We start from the raw sequence: 25,233 nt of genomic DNA, 5'->3' as shown, positions 1-25,233 counted from the left end.
TTCTTTTAATAATGGGTAATAAAAAAAAAAATAAAGTTGCCATTGAGTCGGCTCCAACTCATGACAACTCCGTGTGTGTCAGAGTAGAACTGTGCTCCATAGGGTTTTCGGTGGCTGATTTTTCAGAAGTAGATCACCAAGCATTTCTTCTGAGGCATCTCTGGGTGGACTGGAACCTCCAAGATTTTGGGTAGCAACTGAGCACATTAACTATTTGCACCACCCAGGGATTCCAGGGACTCCGAGCTAACGCTTATTGGGTGTCTCCTACATTCCAGGCACTGTGCCAAGATCTTAAGTTCTTCACCTCATTAAATCCTCACAGCATCCCTTTGTTGTATGTACTACCATTATTTCCATTTTAAAGATGGGGAAACTGAAGCTTGGAGCAGTTAAGTACCTTGCCCAAGGCCACACAACCGGAAAGAGATAGATTAAGGAACTGAATCCAGAAACTAGAGAACTTGTACTATTAATCACTAGTTTATAATGCCTTCAGGAAAAGTTCTTCTTCCTGGAGAAACTAGAGATAACAGACCTTCCTCAAGCTCAATGATCAATTTAATCCAAACAACTAGGCCAGCTTGCAGAAAAAAGACAAACAGCCCATTCCCTTTAGGTCTTTAAACAAGGTGTTTATTAGTTACAGCTATAGCAGCAACAGTGGCAACATTTGAACCATGCTATTTACAAAACCATTCATATGTGTTATTCCATTCACAAGGCACAAACAGTCTGATGGCTTTTGTGCTCTATTCATAAAAGGGAAATAAACAAGCTAGATGGGTCAGCTAAACTCCCTAAAATAAGCGAGTTCATTCTGTTTCCCATGGGGGTCAACGCTGGTGCTCAATACACAGCTGTGGTGGCTGTAGAGGGACTGAGTCCTGCTCGTTTTCCTCCCTTGCCAGCACCACCACCCCTTCGCATTCATCTCTGCTGCCCACACTGGCCAGCTTCATTTTTCTTTTTTCTGCCCTTCTTGGGTTATAGGCCAAGGCTGGGGACTGACCTGAGGAAGGAGTCAGAGAGGGGTAGCTATGTAAAGAAGAAGTCCAGGTTAGAGGAAAGACGAGTAGCTGGAGATGTTAGAGATTGTTTAGTCCACTCATTTATTTTTACAGATAATACAGACAGTCACCATTTATTAAATACTCTTCATGTGTCAAACTTTGTGCTAAAATCTTAGCATGTTGTTGTTAGGTGCTCTCGAGTCAGTTCCGACTCATATTGACCCTATGCACAACAGAATGAAACACCCCCAGTCCTGTTTCATTCTCACAATCGTTGTTGTGCTTGAGCGCATCTTTGTAGCCACTGTGTCAATCCATCTCGTTGAGGGTCTTCCTCTATTTCGCTGACCCTCTACTTTACCAAGCATGATGTCCTTCTCAAGGAACCGGTCCCTCCTGATAACATGTACAAAGTATGTGAGATGAAGTCTTGTCATCTTTGCTTCTAACCCTTAGCATGGATTATATAATTAAATCTCATGACAACCTTGCTGTAGTTGTTGTTGTGTGCTGTCAAGCAGATTCTGACTCACAGCAACCTTATAGGACAGAGTTGAACTTTCCCATAGGGTGTCCTAGGCTGTAATCTTTATGGAAGCAGATTGCCAAGTCTATTCTCTACTCATGGAGCAGCTGGTGGGTTTGAACCTCTGACCTTTCAGTCAGCAGCTGAGTGCTTAACCATTGCACTACCAGGGTTTCTTATAATAACCCTATGAGGTATTTATTATCACCTTCATCATTCAGATGAGAAACTAAGACTTAAGTTTAAATAACCTGTTTAAGATAACTCAGCCAATGAGCAGTATAGTGAGCAGAGGCAGACTAACCAGTAAGCAAGGGATGCACGGGCTTATGTTAAGCAAGGTACGCACTGAGTTTACTAGTGTTAACTTACTAATACAGTGCGCAATTTCACATGGCTTTGAAAGATCACAGATGTGGTGAAAAACAAGTGAAATTATGCACTACAGATTAGTAAGTAAGCCCGTGCACATCTTTCTTATTGGGTCTGTCCTGATAGTGAGGATTCTAATTCTGAACTTGGTCAGTGTCTTTGTATCTAACCATTACACTGTACTACCTCCTGATCTATACAATAAGGAGATTTAGGCCCATAATGAGAAAGGTGAGTTCAGAATTTGCTCCAGGTCACACAAATAGTGCAAAGGTGAGTTTAAAAAACCCTAACTCGGGATGATAACAAATATAACCTATCACTTCCCCAAATGGCTATGGCTACTAAAAATAATTATTCTTTATTCCTTTTTTTTAGTATCCTGTATTCAACAACACTTCTCTACTACTAATGATACCAGAAGGTTCCAGTCTTTAATTCTTTCTCTAAGGTATAATTTCTGAATTAAACTTGTGCATCAATATCCATGAAATGGCACTGTAGTACTCCTTTAGTGGGCCTCTGGCAATCCTTAGTGTCTGTCTCATTTATCGTAATACAAGGGTAGTGCCTATTGTGAGGTCTGTAAAGGAAGCATCTGGCCTTTAGACACCATAGAGATCAGAGCAAAGCTTTATAGGATTCCTGCAAAGGAATCATTACTATTCTGCTACACATTTTCTACCTCTTTGTTTGTTTGTTTGTTTTTTTTTGGTGTTTCTTTCATGCAAGTCATTTTGTTTTGCTTCTTCCCTGACCCTGGTGTCAATGTCTTCTTATTCTATTCATCTGGAGCAGTCTACTTTTATTTATTTTTTCACTGAGCACCTACCAATTGTCTTACTGAAAACGCCCTCCAAGTCCTATTTGATGTTGAGCAATCTTGAGTGGAGCTAAGTCCACTTCCCTCTCACATGTCAGACTAGTTATTTGATTACTAGTGCTACCAACACTACTGGTGTTTCCAAACAAGGAAGCATGGATTAACAATGCACTAGTTTCCTAGGGCTTCTGTAATAAAGCTGGGTGGTTTAAAAAAACAGAAAGTTATTGTCTCACAGTTTGGAGTCTTAAAGTCCCAAATTAAGGTGTCAGTAGGGCCATCCTCCCTCCAAGGACTCTAGGGAAGACTCTTTCCTTGCCTTTTCCTAGCTTCTGATGGTTGTCAGCAATCCTTGGCGTTCCTTGGCTTGTGGCAGCATACCTCCCACCTCTGTCTCCATTGTGACATGTTGCTCTTCTATCTGTGTTCAAATTTCCTTCTTCTTGTAAGGACACCAGTCCATCACTCATATTGGATTTAGGGCTCACCCTAATCCAGTATGACCTCATCTTAACTTGACTAATTATATCTGCAAAGACTCAAATAAGGTCACATTTTGAGGTTCTGGGAAGGATTTGTATTTTGGGGGGACACTCTTTAACCTGGTACAAGTAATCATGATAGGAATGATGATGATGACGATGATGATGATGATATAGTTCACCATGTGCCACGTACTACTTAAATGCTTTAGACATACTAATATTTTTAATCTTTGACCTATGAAGCTGATGCTATTATCATACTAATTTTATACATGAGAATCCTGAGGTACAGAGCAAGCAGCTAATTAACTTGTCTAAGTTTATGAAGCCAGTAAATGTCAGAGCTGGGCAGGAAGTGTGGTTCTAATGCTTACACTCTAGACCACTATACTAAGCAGTATAAAAGTTTTTGGCTTTACCAGCTATTCTCTTAATTGCTGTGAGACTCAGCTTCCTTATTTGCAAATGGGTAATTGAAAGAGTTCAACCACTACAGTACATGTAGTCTAACAGCCCACTGTGGGCGTTTAATGAATCCCTAACAATCCATTAGTACTGTTACTGTTGTTGTGTGCCATTGAGTTGATTCCGACTCATAGCGGCCCTATAGGACAGAGCAGAACTGCCCCATAGGGTTTCCAAGGAGTGGCTGGTGGATTTGAACTGCTGACCTTTCGGTTAGCAGCCAAGCTCTTATCCACTATGCCACTGGGGCTTCCGTTAATACTGGTCCCTATCATATATTGTGCTGATTATATCCTTGGCCCTCCACATTCATCATCTAATTTCAGCCTTGCTACAACCCTATGGGATAGGTACTGTTATTAACTGTAGTTCATGGATGGGGAAAATGAAGCTTAGAGACATGAAAACACTTTCCCCAGCAGCCCATGCAGTGGAGTCAGTTGATCATACACACTTATGCACTAACTCTAGAATCCAACTACCATGGAAGATATTATCTCACATGTGATTTTCAAAGGTTAATTATGATCATAATGCAATTACTTTAGAATCACAATCCCTTTTAAGTGTGATTCCATAATTTGGAAAAGGATACTGATAATCGTTGCACAACATGAGGAATATATTCAACGTCACTGAATTATACATGTAAAAATTATTGAACTAGTAAATGTTTTGTTATGTATATAGTACCAAAAAAAAGATGTGATTCCACTGTAAGTGGCAGAACTGGGGCTTGAACCAGGTCAGCTGAGGCTAGAACTGATGCTATAGAGCCTCTTTCGGAAAGAAGGGAGGATTCCTTTAAGCCCATGGCATCTGAATAACCTGGCTTTTTGTTTATATAATTAACTTACTATCCAGCCACACTTCGAGGTGAAAAATGACCTGTGGACTGTGGAACTCAAACTTCTCACTTGAGTCACTGCCCATCACCAGCTGTGTACTGTACCCTGCAGACTGAGCAGGCAGTAAGGTCTGTCTAACTTAGAGTCAGCAATTCTGGGCTGATTAAATGCAAATGAATGAAAGAGGCTATAAATTTACCTTCAACTCAGTGATGTAAGCTTCTTGGCACAACTCTACCCAAATCCTCATGGCCTGGGAACTTGTTTTAATGCCAGTTTATATTTAATTATAAAACTCAGAGGAATTAAGTATTAAAGAATGTCCAACTTGGCTTTCATTCAAGGTGGGTTGGGTGCAGAAGTACCAGTAGGAGGGTTAGCCAAAAGGTCAGTGATCCCAGCACTGACCCCAGGAGACCAACCTCCTAGAGTAGTTAGGAAGGCAAAACAGAAAGACAAACATAAAGGCAAGCATAAGGACTGAATGGCATTAAGAAGAGAAATTCTTCCCTTTTTTCTTATTTTTCACTTAGGTTAGCCCTTGAGGATGATTTGGGCTGTATCTAATAATTTTTTTGTCACAGTTGAATAATCAGTCTGTCTTCACTCTGAAGTGATTTGGTCATTATGAGGGAGGGGCCCTCGAAGGTTTAGGCGTCTGAATAAGTGCGTGAAGGAGGAGGATGCCTCTCCTCTCCGTCTTTTCCAGGGAAGCCTGCCGATAGCATTCCTCCCAGCCATTGCACTTGAGACCATCTCCCAGTTTATGACTGAGCTTGTGTTTGCTTATCTTTCTTTTCTCTTCAGTACATTTGCTCCTGTTAAATGAATCACAAGAGCAGCACAGCTAAAGTAGCATTTTGCTTTGAGAGCCAAGCATCAGAGGGCAGCCGTCAGCTGAGTCAAAAAGGCACCTTCTTTCTGCTTCTTTTTCAAATTTGAGAAAATTTTCATGCCGCATTAAAAAAGTACAATGATTCATAAAGTTTGCCGTTGAGAAAAATGAAGATCAGCAATATTAAGCAATGTGCCAGGATTAGACAGGTAACTGGAGCTACGTCACAAACACATTTAACATACTGAACTTGTGTGCTGCTTCTGGAACTTAACCTGAATATAAATTCTAACTCCACTACCTTGAATAATCCTCACAGCAAACAAACTAGGGACATGAAATTAGGAGGTTATAACTCATAAGCAGAAACTGGTTAGGTGCAGCTGGAGGAGCAGATCGACTTCATGAACTCTCTAATGACTAGCAGTAGATTCTTAGTGTTTGATGAATGAATATACCATTAATGTTAACCAAACCCAGCCTAACTCATAGCGACCCTAGAGGACAGGGTAGAACTGCCCCACAGGTTTTCCAAGGCTGTAAATCTTTATGGAAGCAGACTGCCACATCTTTCTCCCACGGAGCAGCTGGTGGGTTCGAACCACTGATCTTTCAGTTAGCAGCTGAGTGCTGAATCACTGAGCTCCCAGGCTCACCATAATATAGAGAAAAGAAAAAACAAGAACCTGAAAGTCCACAATGTTAATTAATTTACACTGAGTTTAAAAACCACGTGTTTTAAAACGAGTTATATGCATCTTGTTGGTTTTAAAAAGTAAATATAAGTGGTCAGCTATTCATTCGGTTGTTTTAAAACCATCAGCTGTTAAAACTGGTATACATTAAAACACAACCAAATGTTTTTAAAAAAATGGATTTAAAAAATTTGCTTATATATTAAATCCTGAATCAATTCTTCCTCCTCTTTTTTTTTCTTTTGTTCATGTTCTGACTAATAATTTGCAGATAAGCTAGCTCATTTGCAAAGGACCATTTCTGCTTGGAATTACAAAATGTTAGACTTAAAGTGATATTTGAAGCATGTAGTTCAAAATCCCTAATTTACAAATGAAGAAACCAGAGTTGACCGAGGTTAAATGACATGCAAGGCCAAAGACTTGAATTATAGCAAAATTAGGACCAGAATCTAGTTTCCTTGACTTTTGAAATTACATGAGTCATATAAATAAAGTGTGAATATGTAGATACTTAAGGGATAGAAATTGAACAGAAATAACGCCGAATGTCCGGATTAATGTTTGAACTGTTGAAATGGGAATTATGGAAAACAACTAGCTTCACTTTTTGAAGTTTTCAAAAACATATTTATTTATTTAATGCCATGAGTAACACATGAATCTGTACTCACTGTAAAAACGCAGAGTTTCGTAACATAAAATACTATACTGTTTTTTCCTTCTTAATTCTACTGCCTCCCCCAGAAGTAGCTGCTGTTGATACATTAGTGGTTATCATGAGTATTCTTGAGCTCACCTCTCTCCCAGTGCCCTCCATTTTTGGGGGACAGCTTTGTATTTAGATATCCTTTTATTGATTACAGCCTGGAAAATGTACTAGCCTTGTTTGAGGCTATTATACTATCTAAAGAACAAGAAATACGAATTTAAGTTTTAAAGTGGGGCTGGCTGATGTGCAAACCACCAACTGAGTGACAACAATCTCTTTTTGTTATTTGTTTATTTTCAGCTAAAGAACTTCAAAAACACCTTCCGTACATTTCCCTCCAGCAACCCTGACATATCAGAAGGGAGGAATTGTGTTCTCCATTTATGGAAAAGGAAACCAAACCCTAAAGAGATTAAGTGGGTGCAGTCAATTGAGCACATTTATGGCTCCAATTCTTCGCCCCTCTTCGATTCACAATCTTTGCCGTCTCATTGTGAGAGTCTTCCCTCTCCAACTCTGGGCCTGGCCATGTGACTTGCTTTGGTCCCTGGAATGGTAGCAGACATCACGCAAAGGGAGTTTTGGCAAAGTGTTTACATCTTTCTGCTTGTGCTATAGCCCTCTGCCATCACCATGAGAAGGATGTGACTGGACTAGCTTCCAGAGGGTAAGACAGGTAGAGCAGAGCCACATTACCCAGAATATCATCGAAGCCACCCTAGATCAGTCAACTGCCAGCTGATCCCCAGATATGTAAGTGAGTCTAGTCCAGGTTAGGTGTACCCTGCAAATTTGTGAGCTACATGAATGTTACTTGTTGCATGCCAACTGAGGTTTTGTGGTTATTATGTGATATTATTGTGGCAACAGATAAATGATACAGTGGTAACGATTATAAGCTAGGTTCCAGAAATTGGTCCAAGATCTTCTGTCTCTAAGCCTAGTACTTGTGTCATTTGGCCTAATCTTGCCTTTTTGCATTTGCATACGCTGTCACCTCTGCCTGGAATTTCCATTTCCCTTTTGCCCCTCGGAAAACTCCTAGTCTTCCTTTAAAACCCAGATTACGTAGCATATCCTTTTAGAAGCCTTTTCTGATCTTCCCAAGAAAGAGTTAATCATCCTCCCGTTTGCCACGTCTCCCTTTTACATATTATTATTTCATTAATCTCAGTGTAGTGTGATAAGTTATTTACTTGTATGCATTTCTCAAAAGAACATGATTTTCTCTGAACTATCTCAGAACCCACTGCAGTGACTCATTAATGTATTTGGAATTATATTAACTGGTGGAAAGAAGAACATGGAAAAAGAAATGAACAATTTCTTGCTGAAAAGTTTCCAGCACATTTTTTATTTGGTTTTACTGCCACCTTAGAATCTCCTGGGTTGGTCGATAGATTCAAGAAAAAAGAATACATTAATTCATCACATATATATTATATATCACATACCAGTAGATAATCCCTATGAATCGCATAGAAAAGGACCTCCTATGGAGGTCCTATGGAAAAAAACAATAAAAGGCAAAACCAATTACTACAGATAGTAGTAAACCAAATAAAGGAAGGAAATAAATAGTATCAGATAAAAAGTCAGGTAGAGGAGGCTGCTTTTGATAGGGTGGTCAGGGAGACTGACATCCTGCCTTCATCCTCCTGGGTACTCAACAGTGAACACATTTCCTTTTCTAATTTTACTGAAATATTTTAATCTTAACTTCATCATACATTTTAGAATTGTGTGCAGTGTCCTTTGTATCTTCTACGGCCTTTGAGCACAGAGAATAACCTGCTGATTGACTTACTTATTGAAGAATAAGGGGTGCAATAAGCTCATTTTGTGTGTGTGTGTGTATGTGTGTGTGTATGTGCTTGTGTGGCACTCACCCCCTCCCCAGGTATTAAAATTTATGCTACTTCCTTGGAAGGTTATTATAACTCTGTAAGTTCTACAAATAAATTTCATATTCCTTGGTAATACTTCTGGGCTGCTTCTGAGATTTCCCATTTAAAAAAGGTCAGAGGCATTATTTTAAGGATGTATGTGAAAGCATAAATCTTGAATGCCATGAGTTTTGGCTATAATTCTTCCTGGAGAAGTCAAGGATGTGTTTGGTTTTGGCCTATTGCCAGAGGTATGAGAAAAGTAACCAGAATGGGTCCTCAGCCCTTATATTTGATATAATCTGTCCTTCACTCATCTGCTCATCTACAACTCTGGGATTATGGGCGAGTGGGGAATCTAGATTCAACAAATAATTACAGAGCTTCGACACATGTCAGCCACTCTGCTCAGTGATTTTATATATAATATCTCCTTATTGTCTTAGGACAGTGCTCTGAATAGGAATTATTTTCATTTCTGTTTCTCAGATGAGTAGTCTGAGGCTCAGGGAGTTTAACTAACTTTCCCAGGATCACACAGCCCAGTTAAGTAGTAGAGGCAAGATTCAACCCCAGGTTTTCTGACTTGAAATTAGGATTTAGAGATCTTTCATTTATTCGGCAAATGTTTATCAAGTGCCTATAGTAGCCAGGCTCTATTCTAGGTTCTAGAAATACAAAGGTGATAAAAGTGGCATGGGACCATTCTTACGGGATGTTTTGCATCACACCCCATGAACCTGTGAAGAAGAGAGAAAATAGAAAATGAAAGACGGGTAGGTTTGAGGTACTCTGTGTACAAGTTTTAGAAGAACAACTTTTGCGTTAAATTACCAGGACAGCCATTAGTCCCCAGTGTTCTCCTTCCACTGTAGGCACTGTCCCCCTGTGATGGACTTCTGCTTCCAAGGGTTGACCAGGAATCTCAGGCAGTAAGCCCTGTGCAGTGCTGCAGGTCTGGGAGGGGTGGTGATATCTATCCAGTTCCCAACCTCCTTGAACCAGGGGACTCCTCACACTTTGGCAGGCTAGTTAGCACTCACATTTTCCTTCAGGGCTAACTAGTCAACATGTCTTTTATGAGCTTGATTTCCTATCAGCATTTAGTTTTTATGTATTCAGAGTTTCCTCTAATATGCATAATTGCTGAAACAAAAAAGGCCGTAGAGCAGCCATGAATTATGGCTTTTAGGGGAATGAACATTGCAGTTAATGTAGCAAGACAGCTTCCATTATAATCCTCTGTTTTCCCATCCTTATGATATTTTGGCAGGTAAGGTGGAGGAAGGAAGAATTTTCCTTTGAGCTAAAAATTTCCAAGGCATGACTCAACCCAAGGTGATTTTCAAAAATGAAACATTTGCACAAATGTCTACATTTATCTTTGAGTTCCTGTATTTGGAAAACGCTGTTTATTTTTACGCCAAGTACTATTACTGCATAAAGATTCCAGCTATGGATGGCTATTAAAGCTTCAGTCATTACAGGCCACTTGTCTTGGGAATGACATCTGAGTAAGATTTTAAAGGAACTATAATCCCGAAGGCTGGATTTTTTTTGTTTTTATAACTATACTAAAGCATTTAATCCAAAAACGTATGTTTCATTATTTTTATTCTTTCTTGGTAATGCTTGGATAGCACACAGCTTTTCAGAGAGGAAATACGTGTTTAGGTTGCTTTTATTATTTTTGAACTTATTATAGCCTCTACAGTGACAAGAAGCCCTGGTGCAAAAAAAAAAGAAAAAGAAAAAACCATTAAAAAAATCATTTCTTCACTTTTTGAGAAAGCAAGCTTGTAATTTTTTTAGTTTAGATCTGTTTTAAGTGTGTGTCTTTTAAATGACACATAATTGAAAATTTTTCTAAAAATGTTGCTTTTTTAGTGAAACGTACTTTTTGAGAGTAAAATTACTAATAATTACCATCATAAAATTAAAACCAATCTTTCCTGTATCTAAGGATCTCTATATAGAACTTGGGTCACGTATTTAAGCAAGTGTTTTGTGCTATTGGTTTGTGTCCCTAATTTGTTTTCTCCTTCCACCTATTACTGATGTACTTTGATATTCTGAAACATAATCTTTCTTGTATCTATTTTTCATTCTACATATATGATTTTAGATGATTTAATTATATTTAACTATGCTAAAACTCACAATGCGCCCTGGTGGCACAGTGGTTAACCGCTCAGCTACGAAAGGTTGGCCGTTTGAACCCACCAGCCACTCTGAGGGAGAAAGGTGTGGCACTCTGCTTCCATAAAGATTACAACCCTGGAAACGCTATAGGGCAGTTGTACTCTGTCCTGTAGGGTTGCTATGAGTCAGAATCTATTCGATGGCAATGGGTTTTTTATGCTAAAACTCTACCGTGTACTTTACCACCAAGCAGAGAAAATACGTGTACATTATAAAGTGTGATAAAATATAAGCTGCTATCATCACTGAAAGTAATAGCATTTAATAGTTTGAAATGATATTGAAATATTGTTGAAAGATGATTTGTATGGTCAGTAATTCTGGGCTTTTCCCATTTGGTGGGGATCATTATATTCTCCTCGAAAATGAATTACATCTTCACTAGGTAAATGTTTCACGTTAAATAACCTCTTGGTCTCTTTCAGAATCCTGTATCTATTGTTCCGTTCTATACAGTATTTTATGATCTTATCTGATCTTGTCATTCTAATTAGTTACCCTTTTAATATTATCTTGATAGTCTTGGAATCTTAAATTATGTTTTTTTTTGTGATCGGAGATGAGACATTTTATAGAAAATGGCTTGGTTTTTCCTCATTGCAAACTTTGTTCTGGTGCACACACACATATATATATAAAACATATACATGTATAGTATATATTACATTACATATATGATATACATATATAATATGTGCATATGATATATATATATGGAAATACATATATCTTATTAATAGCCAGATTACTTTATTTTACTCATTCTTTTCTGGTTCTTTGCCACTTCTTCCTCTAGCTGTTCCTATCATTTGGAGGAAGGTTGATGTCTGTGCTCTTTCCTCAAGGTCTCGTTCTCTTTCACTCTTTTTCGCTGTCTGCTAAGAATGAGCTTCCCTCCCATAATTCTGTTCACTTTCATAATTCTGATGCATCATTTAGAGTTCAGCTCTGTTCTATGCTTACTTACACAAGGAGGCCTTCTCTGACTGCCCACCCTGTCCCCAGTTGGTTAGGGTCCTGTGAATGCACTGGCATAGCACTCTGCTCATCATTATAGCACTTATCACAAGGAATAGTCATTTAGTCATTTAGTGCCTGATTACCCTGCAACAATGAAAATTCTTGAGCACGGGGTTGGGGATCTGACTTGTCTGCTGTTGAAACTCCAGCCCTTATCTTAGTGCCAGACATCAAGTGATGTATACATATTTATAGAATGGATGTTAATGAGTCTTTCTCTAATCCTGATGCCGCGTTCTTCTTCACATAGTCCAGCTTCTCGGATTATTTGCTCAGCATACAGATTGAATAGGTATGGTGAAAGGATACAACTCTGACTCACACCTTTCCTGATTTTAAACCATGCAGTATCCCCTTGCTCTGTTCAAATGACTGCCTCTGTTTATGTACAGGTTCTGCACGAGCACAATCAAGTGTTCTGGAATTACCATTCTTTGCAATGTTACTCATAATTTGTTATGAGCCACACAGTCGAATGCCTTTGCATACTCAATAAAACAGAGGTAAACATCTTTCTGGTATTCTCTGCTTTCAGCCAAGATCCATCTGAAATCAGCAATGATATCCCTCGTTCCATGTCCTCTTCTGACTCTGGCTTGAATTTCTAGCAGTTCTCTTTTGATGTACTGCTGCAACCATTTTTCAATTATCTTCAGCAAAATTTTACCTGCGTGTGATATTAACAATATTATTCAATAATTTCCACATTCCGTTGGATCACCTTTCTTTGGAATGGGCATGTATATGGATCTCTTACAATTGGTTGGCCAGGTAGCTGTTCCAAATTTTTTGGCATAAATGACTGAGCACTTCCAGTGTTGCATCTGCTTGTTGAAACATCTCAGTTGATATACCAACAGTTCCTGGAGCCCTGTTTTTCACCAATGCGTTCAGTGTAGCTTAGACTTCTTCCTTCAGTACCATCAGTTCTTGATCATAAGCTACCTCCTGAAATGATTGAACGTCAACCAATTCTTTTTGGTACAGTGACTATGTATTCCTTCCATCTTCTTTTGATGCTTCCTGCATAGTTCAAAATTTTGCTCATAAATTCCTTCAATATTGACATGAACGGACACTTCACTAAACAAGATACTCAGGTAGTTAAAAAACACATGAAGAAATGGACCACAACTACCACGGCCTCCACCAGACTGAGTCCAGTACAACTAGATGGTGCCCGGCTGCCACCACTGACTGCTCTGACAGGGGTCACAATACAGGGTCCCAGACAGAGCTGGAGAAAAATGTAGAACAAAATTATAACTCATAAAAAAAGACCAGACTTACTAGCCTGACAGAGACTGGAGAAACACTGAGAGTATGGCCCCTGGACACCCTTTTAGCTCACTAATGAAGTCACTCCTGAGGTTCATCCTTTAGCCAAAGATTAGACAGGCCCATTAAAAAAAAAAAAGAGAGAGAGAGAGACCAAAAGGGCACACCAGCCCAGGGGCAAGGACTAGAAGGCAGGAGGGACAGGAAAGCTGGTAATAGGGAACCCAAGGTTGAGAAGGGACAGTTGACATGTCGTGGGGTTGTTAAACAATGTCACAAAACAATATATGTACTAATTGTTTAATGAGAAGCTAGTTCGTTCTATAAACTTTCATCTAAAGTGAAAAAAATAAAAAACACATGAAGAGGTGCTTTTGGTCATCAGCCATTACCAAAAACCAAACCAAATCCGTTGCCATCGATTTGATTCTGACTCATAGCAACCCCATTAGAGAGATGCAAATCAAAACTACAATGAGATACCACCTCACCTCAGCAATAATGGTACTCATCAAAAAAAACAGAAAACACCAAATGCTGGTGAGGTTGTGGGGAGACTGGAACTCTTATACACTGCTGGTGGGAATGTAAAATGGTATAACCACTATGGAAAATGGTATGGTGCTTCCTCAAAAAGATAGAAATAGAAATACCATATGATCCAGCAATCTCACTCCTAGGTATATATCCTCGGGAAATAGGAGCCATGACAAGAATAAACATATGCACACCCATGTTCATTGCAGCACCATTCACAATAGCAAAAAGATGGAAACAACCTAAGCGCCCATCAGTGGATGAATGGGTAAGAAAAATGTGGTATGTACACATAATGGAATACTATGCAACGATAAAGAATAATGATGAATCCGCAAAACATCTCACAACACATGAATCTGGAGGATATTATACTGAGTGAAATAAGTCAGTCACAAAAGCACAAATACTGTATGCGACCACTGTTATGAATAGCAAGAAAAGGTTTACACACAGAAAGAAACATTTTTTGATGGTTACCAGGGATGGGAAGAGGAGGGAGGAAAAATAACTAGAGAGTAGACACATGTTAACTTTGGTGAAGGGAAAGGAAATACACAATATGAGGAAGTCATAACAACACAAGCAAGGCAAGGGAAGACAATGAGAGATATGTAAGAATAAAAGTAATGACAGTAAATACTGTAACATATATAATTCTGCAACAACAGTAATAGCAAATAATAATTTATGAGTGGATACATAGTTAGTTATGTATGCCAAATAGGTGTGGGAGGGCATATGGGAGTACACCGACGTTCACATATAGGCTTGGCTGTGGATATTTCTACATATATATTTGTATGTGCTGCATGTATATTTATATATATAACAGAGCATACAGGGGTAACAGTCATGGAAACTTTCTAGACATAACCAAACACCTTGCAGGACTGAGTTACTGGGCCTGAAGGCTAGGGACCATAGTCTCGGGGGACATCTAGCTCAATTGGCATAGTTCGTAAAGACAACGTTCCACATCTTACTTTGGTGAGTAGTGTCTGGGGTCTTAAAAGCTTGCAATCAGCCATCTAAGATACAACTATTTGTCTCTTTCTGTCTAGAGCAAAGGAGAGTGAAGAAAACCAAAGGCTCAAGAAACAATGAATCCAAAGGACGAATGGACCACAGGAACCACAGCCTCCACTAGCCTGAGACCAGAAGAACTAGATAGTGTCCGGCTACCACTACCAACCACTATGAACAGGACCACAATAGAAGTTCCCACTTAGAGTAGGGGGAAAAAAAGTAGAACAAAATTCAAATTCATAAAAAAGACCAGATTTACTGGTCTGAGAGAGCCTGAAGGAACCTCTAAGACTATGGCCCTTAGACATCCTTTTACCTTGAAACACTGATGAAGATCAAAGACTACAGCCTTCAGTATGGATTACACCTCAATATAGACGAAAAAATCCTCACAGCTGGATCAATAAGCAACATCATGATAAATGGAGAAAATATTGAAGTTGTCAAGGATTGCATTTTACTTGGATCCACCATCAATGCTGATGGAAGCAGTAGTCAAGAAATCAAATGACGTATTGCATTGGGCAAATCTGCAGCAAAAGACCACTTTAAAGTGTTAAAAAGCAAAGATGTCACTTTCAGGACTGGGGTGAGCCTGGCACAAGCCATTCTATTTTCAATCACCTCATATGTGTGCAGATAGAGGAGCCCTGGTGGCACAGTGGTTAAAGCACTCAGCTGCTAATAGAAAGGTTGGCAGTTCGAACCCACCAGCTGCTCAGTGGGAGAAAGATGTGGCAGTCTGCTTCCTTGAATAGTTACAGCCTTGGAAATGCTGTGGGGCAGTTCTACTCTGTTCTATAGGATTGCTATGAGTTGGAATTGACTCGATGGCAGCAGGTTTGGGGCTTGGTTTTCATATGCATGTGAAAGCTGGACAATGAATAAGGAAGACCAAAGAAGAATAGATGCATTTTTATTATGGTGTTGGTGAAGAATAGTGAATATACAATGGACTGCTAGAAGAATGAACAAATCTGTCTTGGAAGAAGTACAGCCAGAGTGCTCCTTAGAAGCAAGGATGGCAACACTTCATCTCACTTACTTTGGATGGTACTAGGAGGGATCAATCCCTGGAAGAGGACATCATGCTTGCTAAAGTAGAGGGTCAGTGAAGAGAGGAAGACCCTCAATGAGACGAACTGACACAGTGGCTGCAACAATGGGCTCAAACATAACAACTATTGTGAGGATGGCACAGGACCACGTAGTGTTTTGTTCTGTTGTACATAGGGCTGCTATGAGTTGGAACCAACTCGACGGCACCTAACAACAACATATAATGGATAGAAGAATGAATCACTTGTCTGTCATTCTTATTTTAAAAAATAATTTCTATATTTAGAGTCATTAATCAATATGACTGGACATTTAATATAGTTTTTCCTATAATTGCTATAGAGGACTGGCTAGGTATGGTACTCAGTGCCTGAAAGCATTCAACAACTTATGCCCCTTGGGAGCTATAATTTCACCTTATGATATCATAAACCACTCAAGGATTTCATGTAGTTACCAGAACCTTGGGTTGAAATTATAACCCTGAAAGCCCTTGCTGCCCATTCGTCATTTGGTACAGGACATAAGGCAAAATATATTCAGCATTCTTGGGCTCTAGTTTGGGTCTCAGTATATTGACTGTTTGATTTCATATTTGACCTGAAAAATATTCAGCTTCTGAAAGTTAAACCATCTAAAAATCAACAGTAAATCACAAGTACTGGATATGTTTTGAGCAGCAGTTAAATGAACATATTATGCATTTGTTCTGATGATTATTTTTCTCAAACTAAACCCTTGAAATGCCGAGGAAAGCTTTGGGAACCAGGAGAATTTCTATCCTTGAACGCTTAGGTTTTTTTAATATAGTTTAATACGAGGCAGCATATTGTAATCAAAAATTGTGGTGACCTGGAATTATGATACTTGGGTTCAATTAGCAGCTTGAACTTTGGAAAAATCACTTAATCCCTCTGAGCCTCACTCTCCTCCTCTACTAAATGTCTTTTCTGCCTATTGAAGATTTGTGGGATAAACTGAAGTCCTGGAATGAAAGTGCTCAGGAAGCAGTGAAAGCCTTTATAAATGGTATGTGTCATTATTATTTGTCATATTAGTGAAGCAAAATAGTCATTTTCTACAAGAATGTAAAAATGCAAAGAAAATCACGCGATCAGGAATACAAGCATGTATTTCTTATCTGTAACACTTTTTCCTCTTTCAGTACCCCACTGTAGATGAGAAGCCATGTCAAAGAGTACCTGTGGTAAAATTATGTGAATAGAGGGGCAGCACCTTTCATTCCTCTGGATTTGCTGCAGACAGTGATTTTTCAACTGATTTCCAAGATGTGAACTGCAAGGTGAGAAATGCGTTAATAATGGCTCAGTGATGAAGCTGATAAGCTTGCTACTCTTTCCACAGATAAAAGAGCAAGAGTAAAAAGGCTTGCAAAGCGAGACAGGGAAGAACCTCTTTGCAGTGAGGGAGACCAGTGACTCTTTGCTAAAACTTTTGAGAGGATGGATTGGTGTGTTGCTAGTTTGGCTAGAAGGCATGAAAATAGTATAGATTGGTTTGACAGTGGGGTGGGGAGAATTCTGGGTGGACAATGAAGAGAACTGTATAGGTTCATTATCCAGAAGTTTACCAGCTGTACTAAAATTATAGTTGGGTGGCTGGGGCTCTGAATCAAAGCATCTTCTAAGTGGTGGGAGAAAGCCAGAGCTAAGCAGGATCGCAGTCTGGAAGTCACTGGAACACTGAACTTGTTAATAGAGCATGAAGCCAATTATAAGAAGTAAGATAAAGTTTGCAGCATGGTGGTTCAGTGGTAGAATTCTCTCCTTCCATGTGGGAGAGCTGGGTTTAATTCCCAGACACTGCACCTTATGCGTTATCTGTCGGTGGAGGCTTCGTGTTATTATGATGGTGAACAGGTTTCAGCAGAGCTTCCCGACTAAGGTGGACTAAGAAAAAAGGCCTGGTCATCTACTTCTGAAAATCAGCCAGTGAAAACCTCGTAAGTCATAAGGGTCTAATCCACAGCCTACCAAGGGGATGGTGCAGGGCTGGGCGGCGTGTTGTTCCATTGTGCATGGGGTCACCATGAGTCAGGGCTGACTTGACAGCAACTACACAACAACACAGCAGCAGCAAAGATAAAGTTTATTCCTGGAACGTGTCACTGATTCAAGGGTAAATTAAGAGTGCAGCCAGCAGCAAGAATGATCTGAAGCTGGGTCATGTGGGAATTGACCTACAGCAGTGCTTCTTAAATTGTTGTGCAAATGAAACACTCAGGGATCTTGTTAAAACACAGATTCTAGTTCAATAGGTCTGGAATGGGGCCTGAGTTTCTGCTTTTCTTTCTTTTTAAGATTTGTAATTTTTTTTTAAATTGTGCTTTAGGTGAAAGTTTACAGGTCAAGTTATTTTCTCATACAAAAATTTATACACATATTGTTACGTGACCCTAGTAGTAATACCTATAATGTGACAAAAAATATGGAACGCTTCATGAATTTGCGTCTCATCCTTGTGCAGGGGCCATGCTAACCTCTGTATTGTTCCACTTTCAGCATATGTGCTGCTGACGTGAGCACTCTGCATTTCTAACAAGCTCCCATAACCCACTGCCATCGAGTCGATTCTGACTCAGCGACCCGATAGGACAGAGTAGAACTGCCCCATAGGGTTTCCAAGGAGCGCCTGGCGGATTCAAACTGCTGAACTTTTGGTTAGCAGCTGAGCTCTTAACCACTGCACCACGAGGGCTCTGACAAGCTCCCAGTGATGCTGAAATTGTTGGTCCTAGGACCATACTTCTGAGGAGCAAGGATCTAGACAGAGCATTTCAAATTCTCCCTGAAGGAGAATAGAATTAGTTCCTGAATCTGGTTGAGGGGAAAGGTAAGGGGGAGGGCTGTGCCTGAATGTGAGGGAGAAGTGGCTTTAGCTAGGAGAGGTAGAGAGTGATACGGAACTGAGTCTAGGCAGGAAGCCACATTGGCTACCTTCCCCTTTGATCTCTTTTTCCAAAAGCTTAATGTTTGGTGTCTTCTCTCAAATTCATCACACTGTTCAGTGGGACATATTCTCCTTGTTCTCTGTGTTAGCAGAATCATCTAGTTTAAATTAAAAATCCACATAGGCATCAACAGAAGTCTTGCCCCTTTCAGGAACATTGATCTTATTTTGAAATGTATGTAGTGTATATAGGGGCCTTCTGAAAAAATTTTCTTATTACAAACAAATGGCTGTTAGGGGAATTTCAGGACCTGTGGCAGGAAGAGAGATTTGAAGTGCCTCTGATATCATTATATCCTATTGGTGGGCAGCCCTTTTACATGAGGGCTAATTCAGTAAAACCAAAATGTTTAGCAGAGTTTTGTATATGTGAAAAAAGTTAGTAGAATTTTTACATACTACTTTATTTTACATACGTATTTTGTATAATCTACTTTTTTACTTGACAGTACACATCTAGCTCATTTCTTTTTAAAACAGCAACACTATATTCCAACGAATGTTTTGTGTTTTGTTTAACCAATCCTTTCTTAATGATTATATGTTGTTTTTAGCCTTTCTATATCATAAACAATATCTTGATGAAGGTTCTGATTTAATGCTTTGAACAAAATTTATGTGAGTCAAGCATAAGTGGTGCTGAAGATAGAGTAGGTTAATGATATGAGGGATTTAACAGTTGGAGATTAATTGGCACCAGAGTTTTTACACTCAAACTGGTTACAAAAACTCCAGCTTCATTTGGAGATTTCTAGTGGCTGGGGAAAGGAGTCTTGGTGGCATGACGGTTGAGTGTTCAGCTACCAACCTAAAGGTTGGCAGTTTGAACTCACCCAGTACCTCCTCAGGAGAAAGATGTGGCGATCTGCTCCTGTAAAGATTACAGCTAGGAAACCCTATGAGGCAGTTCTACTCTGTTACCTGGGGTCGCAGTGAGTTGGAACCGACTCGATGGCACTCAACAATAACAATGGTGGGGGAAAAGGAGAAAAGTTTCTGCCATTTCACAGAGAGTGGTGGCAGGGGAGTGGGGTACCATCTGAAACTGTGGTAGATGGAAGATACTATGCAGACAAATAAGTCCCTCTTCTTATTTATGAAGTGTCCAGAAGGACATCTTGCTACAGCACTTCCCTGGGCAGGGTGGTAGTGATAGTGATGGTAGTGATGGAGTGGGTGTTCATTCTTCCTGGGTCTGTGTCTTTCCTGCTCCTTCACCCCACACTCAATCATACACTGTGTGTGCACAATTTCACTGTGTGTGCACAGCCTCAGCAGCAGTCTCTGCCCTTGAGTTATCTTCGTGGTGTGAACAGCTTTCCCAGCCCAAGTGCAAGGGTGGGGAAAGGCTGGTTGGAATAAGTCAGGCTGGGGAGGACTTTCTTGCTGTATGCGTAAATGAGATACTGAGTAGGAACACTCCTTGGTGGCCAGATATTGCTGCACAGGAATCCTGCCTTTACTATTTATTAGCTGGATGACTGTGGACAGGTTACTTCACTTCGTTAAGCCTAGTTTCCTATCTGTGTTGGTACGGTAAGTTTGAAATGAGAAAAAAATCCATGCAAAGCAATTAGCCTAGTCCCTGGGACATAGCAGATATTCAATAAATACTCTTCTTATTATCATTATTTATTGACATGGATATTTTTAGTTGGTGTTTCTGAAATTATATCTATGGTCTTATTACAAACTAAGTGGGCTGGTTGGTCATCATTTTAAATGCACCCCAGGAGATACACATATTTATATGACTATATTCACTTGCATTCTTATTTGCCAATAGAATAATTTCTATTAATTTTATGTCTTCAGATTATGCATGAAAAAAAAACCCTAGTTCAAATATAATTTAAGGAGACATTGATAGGTTCTGTTTTGGTTGGTACTGCTAAAATATTCTGGCATTTGACATTTTTTAGGCAGCAGCTTCCTGATGAAATGTCATAGTAAGTGCATTTCTTTGAAAAATATTAATAGATCCTGACAAAATGTCTTTCTGAGCTTAAGCTGTGAATAACATCAAGTATATGGTATACATGTCTGTGCAATTGGGGGAACAAGCTTGTATCCTGTTGCAGTTAGGAAAACTGACCCCTAAGTGGCCCAGATTCCCAGACTGAGCTCACAGCGGAGCTGAACTCACAGTTAAAATTCATGACTTGCCATTGAATGTGCTGGTGGATGGATCACACTAGCTCCCTGATCTGGTAAAGGATCAAAGGTCAAACTGAGACTGAATCATAAAAATCCGTTTAACATAATTGTCATTGTGTTTGTGGAACTAAACTATGTATTTTAGATATAAAATGAGCCCTTTAGGGACTGCCTGCAACTTCTTACACATATACACATACTTACTGAGCATGAAGATGAGATCCTTCCCAGAACAAATCATCATTAACTTAGTTCTCCCTAATTTCAAATGCGTGCATCCATTTTATCTGCATTAACTTTTTAAACACCATAAATGTGTGTGAACACATAGTCAGTAGACATGTATACTGATTTTGTTGTTGTTAGTTGCTGTCGAGTTGATTCCAACTAATGGCGACCGTGTGTGTGCAGAGTAGAACTGCTCCATAGAGTTTTCAAGGCTGTGACCTTTCAGAAGCAGATCACCAGGCCTGTCTTCTGAGGAGACTGCGGGTGGGTTGGAACTGCCAACCTTTATGCTAGTAGTTGAGCTCTTAACACTTTGCGCCACCCAGGGACTCCTGTATACTAACAATACTAACAATTGCTTATAATTACATAAGATACATGACATATTTTGGTGGCCTATAAAGTATCTACTCTGTATCTATAGATAGTGCTTGCTGAACAGATTAATAATGTAAACACAGTTATAAACCAATTTCCCCTTAATTGAAGAGAAAAATGTGTAGAATTGGTACATTCTTTGTTTGTATTCAAATGAAGGAAGTGATATTAGACATTCATTAAAGCAAACTCAGCATGGTGCCTAATTGAAAACACTTTACTGCAGTTACTATGAATTACTGTATCTATTTCAAAGTAACAAAACTGCAGTTATTTAAAAAATTCTATAAAGATGCCATCTCAAAATTATTTTGGAAGTAGGTGAGGAAATAAACAGATCACATGCTTATTTGTTCAGTTTCCATTAATCAACCTAAATTAGCAAATTCTAAAGTTCCTTGAATTGGAGAACATTCAGGAAGGAAAGGGAATATCCAAATTTTTCAACTTGTACTAATTATCTTGTACTGTGAGTCTGATCCATACTGGGCCACTAAATGGATCAGACCCAATCCCCTGATCTACTGCCGGAGACCCAGAATGACCTAGGCTAGGTCAGCATTATCTGCCTCATAGTCCCCCAGAGTGCCTTCCTACTCAAGCATCCTACATCTCTGACCCTGGACTCCACTATGGGTCTCGTCGTCCTCAGCTTTCTTTGCTTTGATGATCTGCTCATACACAATCTCATGACACAAACACTTTGGGTCACTCTTGGATATAATTTGGAATTCACATGGCTCTCCCCTGCAGCTGCAAGTAAGCGGTGCGTCCACCCTCTGCCTCTATCTTACCGGTTTCATGTTAACCACTCCTCCTTGGCCTAACAATCAGGTCCATTTATTTACCCAGTTATTACCTAATTGAGGGGTTGTGTATGCTTAGGCCCTAGGGATACAGGTGTATAAGAGAGAGCTGGTCTCTACTTTTATGAAGTTTGTAATCTAGCGGAGGATGGAATCAATACTTCAGCTAGATAGTTCATATCCATTTTCTCCTGCAATCCTCTCAAAAGAGGGCACAGAGGCTAACTTGCCAAATGTGACACAGCTAGCATGTGATTTGAGCCAGACATCAAACTTACATATGTCCTATACTAGGACTCTGCCCTTTGCACCTGCTACATTGTTCCCTCCTGGACCTTCCTTCTATTCATTCCATAGCTCATAGTATGAGAATAGTTTTGAACTGTTACATCAGAAGCATGGATTTTCAAATTAATCACTGCAGAAGGCTGTACCTTACTCCAATGATGCTGCCATTTTTCATTCATTTATCAATTTAACAGCATTTACTGAGTAACATTTACTGTTCACTCAATTTTGTGCTAGGCTCAGAGGATACAGTGGTGAGCAAGACAGATAAACTGGGACAGTTAACAAGTAAACACATAGATTAACATGACAATTACAGATTGCATTAAGTACTACAAAGAGAATAAACTGGGTAGGAATGAAAGGTCTCTGGACAGCATAGTACTTTTAAGGTGTAGCCGTTTTACCCTGGGAGTGCTACCCACTGAGGTATTCATTCTCCCTGGATTTGGAAGGCTGCAGAAAGCAAGAGTACATGTGGAACTAATGCTGCTGTGTGACTATTGTTTCATTCTGAATTATTCTCATTCTTACTTGGCTTATTATGCACTCTTTGATTACAAAAGCAATGCATGAACCTTGTAGAAAATACGGAGTTGACAAATGAAATAAATATTTCTTGTCCAGGTATCAGTGCTGTTAACATTGCGTTATATTTCCTTCCACTCACTTCTCTTTATAGTATTACATATGTATATTACAAAATTGGAAATATAGTATACAGTTTTGTATTTCGACTTTTCACTTAACATTATATTTGATATCTTAAAAGCTCTTCAAAATCATCTCTAGTGGCTGCATTTTTATAGCACATAGGAATGTTACGATTTATTTATTGTGCTATTATTGAACATTTACAGATTTCCACATTTTTGCTATTTTGAGTAAGACTGCAGTGAATCTTTGCAATAAATTGTTGTCCACATATTAAATTATTTCTTTTGGACAGATTCCTAGAAGTGGAAGTTAAGGGTGAAAGAGCACAAACCCTTTTAAGGCTCTTGATACAAATGGCCAAATTGATTTATGAACATTTTGTACTAACTTATCCTTCCAATAGCAGTGTATGCTGGTGCCAGTCTTAATGCTCTTTCACCAAGATTGACAACTATCAATAAAAGATTACTAATTTGATAGGTAAAAATACCATCTCATTACTATTTAAATTAGCATCTCTTGGATTACAAGTAAGATTTAGTATTTTTTATAATTATTGGTCAATTTTATTTCTTTTCTGAATTGCTGTTAATATTTTTTATTTATTATTTGATTTTAACATTACTCAATGTATACCTGGCTCTGTTTCTGAAAAGATTTTAGGCAGCTTATATCGTTGTGTGTTGTCAAGTTGATTCTGATTCATACAGCAACCTTATATGACAGAGTAGAACTGTCCCGTAAATCTTCCTATAGGGTCGCTGTGAGTCAGAATCGACTCACAGCAATGGGTTTGATTTTTTTTTTTTTTAAATCTTTATGGGGGTAGATCACCAGGTTTTTTCTCCCATGGAGGTGCTGGTGGGCCGACCTTTCAATTAGCAGCCAAGTACTTAGTCATTGTGCCACCATGCACATAAAACACAAGATAGCATAAATTAAAATAGGGCAAACCAAGAAAAAGAAACAAAGTGAAGCCAGGAATAATGCTTAAAATGCATACCACAATGATTATTGGTATAAATCTGCTATGGATGGGCAAGAAATTTGTCTCTAAACTTTCTAGAAGTAAGCTCAAAAAAGGAATCTTGTCATTAACCAGTTCACGTTGGCAATGAGAGAGAGAAAGACTGAGAGAGAAGGGGGGATGGCGGAAGAGACAAAGTGAAAAACAGAAAGAAAGTAATTCAAGATAGATATAATTAATAGTGGTATTGAAATCTGACAAGATTTTTAATCATTGCTATTATTATTATTATGCTGTGATTCCTAGTAGTCAGTCACTAGACAGGGAATTATGTATTTATGCTTTATGTATTTATTTAATCTTCATAACTACTTAAAGGGAGGTGGTACTATATTAAATTCAAGTACAACCGTGCGTGGCACATAGGGTTTGGTAAATAAATGTTATATTTCTGTTATTATTACTCATATTAAGTATTTCAAAGTCTAGAAGAACAAATCCTTTGATTTTTCTTCTTTTTTTCAGGTTAACTTTACCATATTCATTTTCAAGAGTTAGCCACAAACAAACAAAAAAACCTTTGGAATTTTGATTGAATTTTCTGAAACCTATAACTAACCAAGGGAAAATCTGACATCTATTAAATATTCAGTCTTCCAATTTGGTAATATGGCAGTTTATTTTATCCAAATAATCTTTTATGTCTTAGTACTTTAAAAAAACTATGTTCCTTCTAACACAATAATTATAGAGGATCCTTCCATGGTTATTATGACGTTTTGTTGCCACAGCGAATGGGATGTTTCTCCCATTATGTTTTCTATCTGGAAGCACACGGAGACTTTGGGAAGTGTGGCTCTTCCCAGACTATAGTATTTCTTGGACTTCTCTTGTTTTGAGAAATTTTCTTTCTAGAATTTCTGTGTACAAAATTCTGTACCTTGTTACATGGCCTATTCTTGTTCTCCTTTTCCTGACTCTCTAATCTATTAGCTCA

At 38.9% G+C, this 25,233-nt stretch overlaps 1 protein-coding gene and 1 non-coding gene across 2 annotated transcripts in view; both read right to left on the bottom strand.

Moving 5' to 3' along the window:
* GRIN3A (glutamate ionotropic receptor NMDA type subunit 3A) overlaps positions 1-25,233 on the bottom strand; it is a 195,724-nt gene that overhangs the window by 72,397 nt on the left and 98,094 nt on the right. The gene's annotated exons all lie outside the window — the stretch shown is intronic.
* LOC111819725 (U6 spliceosomal RNA) lies at positions 18,228-18,331 on the bottom strand. The gene has a single exon (XR_002823295.1). It is a non-coding gene; the product is annotated as a U6 spliceosomal RNA (small nuclear RNA).

This window comes from Trichechus manatus, unplaced genomic scaffold (assembly GCF_000243295.1).
Source record: "Trichechus manatus latirostris isolate Lorelei unplaced genomic scaffold, TriManLat1.0 scaffold00016, whole genome shotgun sequence".
Classification (NCBI taxonomy): Eukaryota; Metazoa; Chordata; class Mammalia; order Sirenia; family Trichechidae; genus Trichechus; species Trichechus manatus.
Note: the sequence above shows the minus strand (reverse complement) of the source record. Positions and strands in the feature narration are given on the sequence as shown.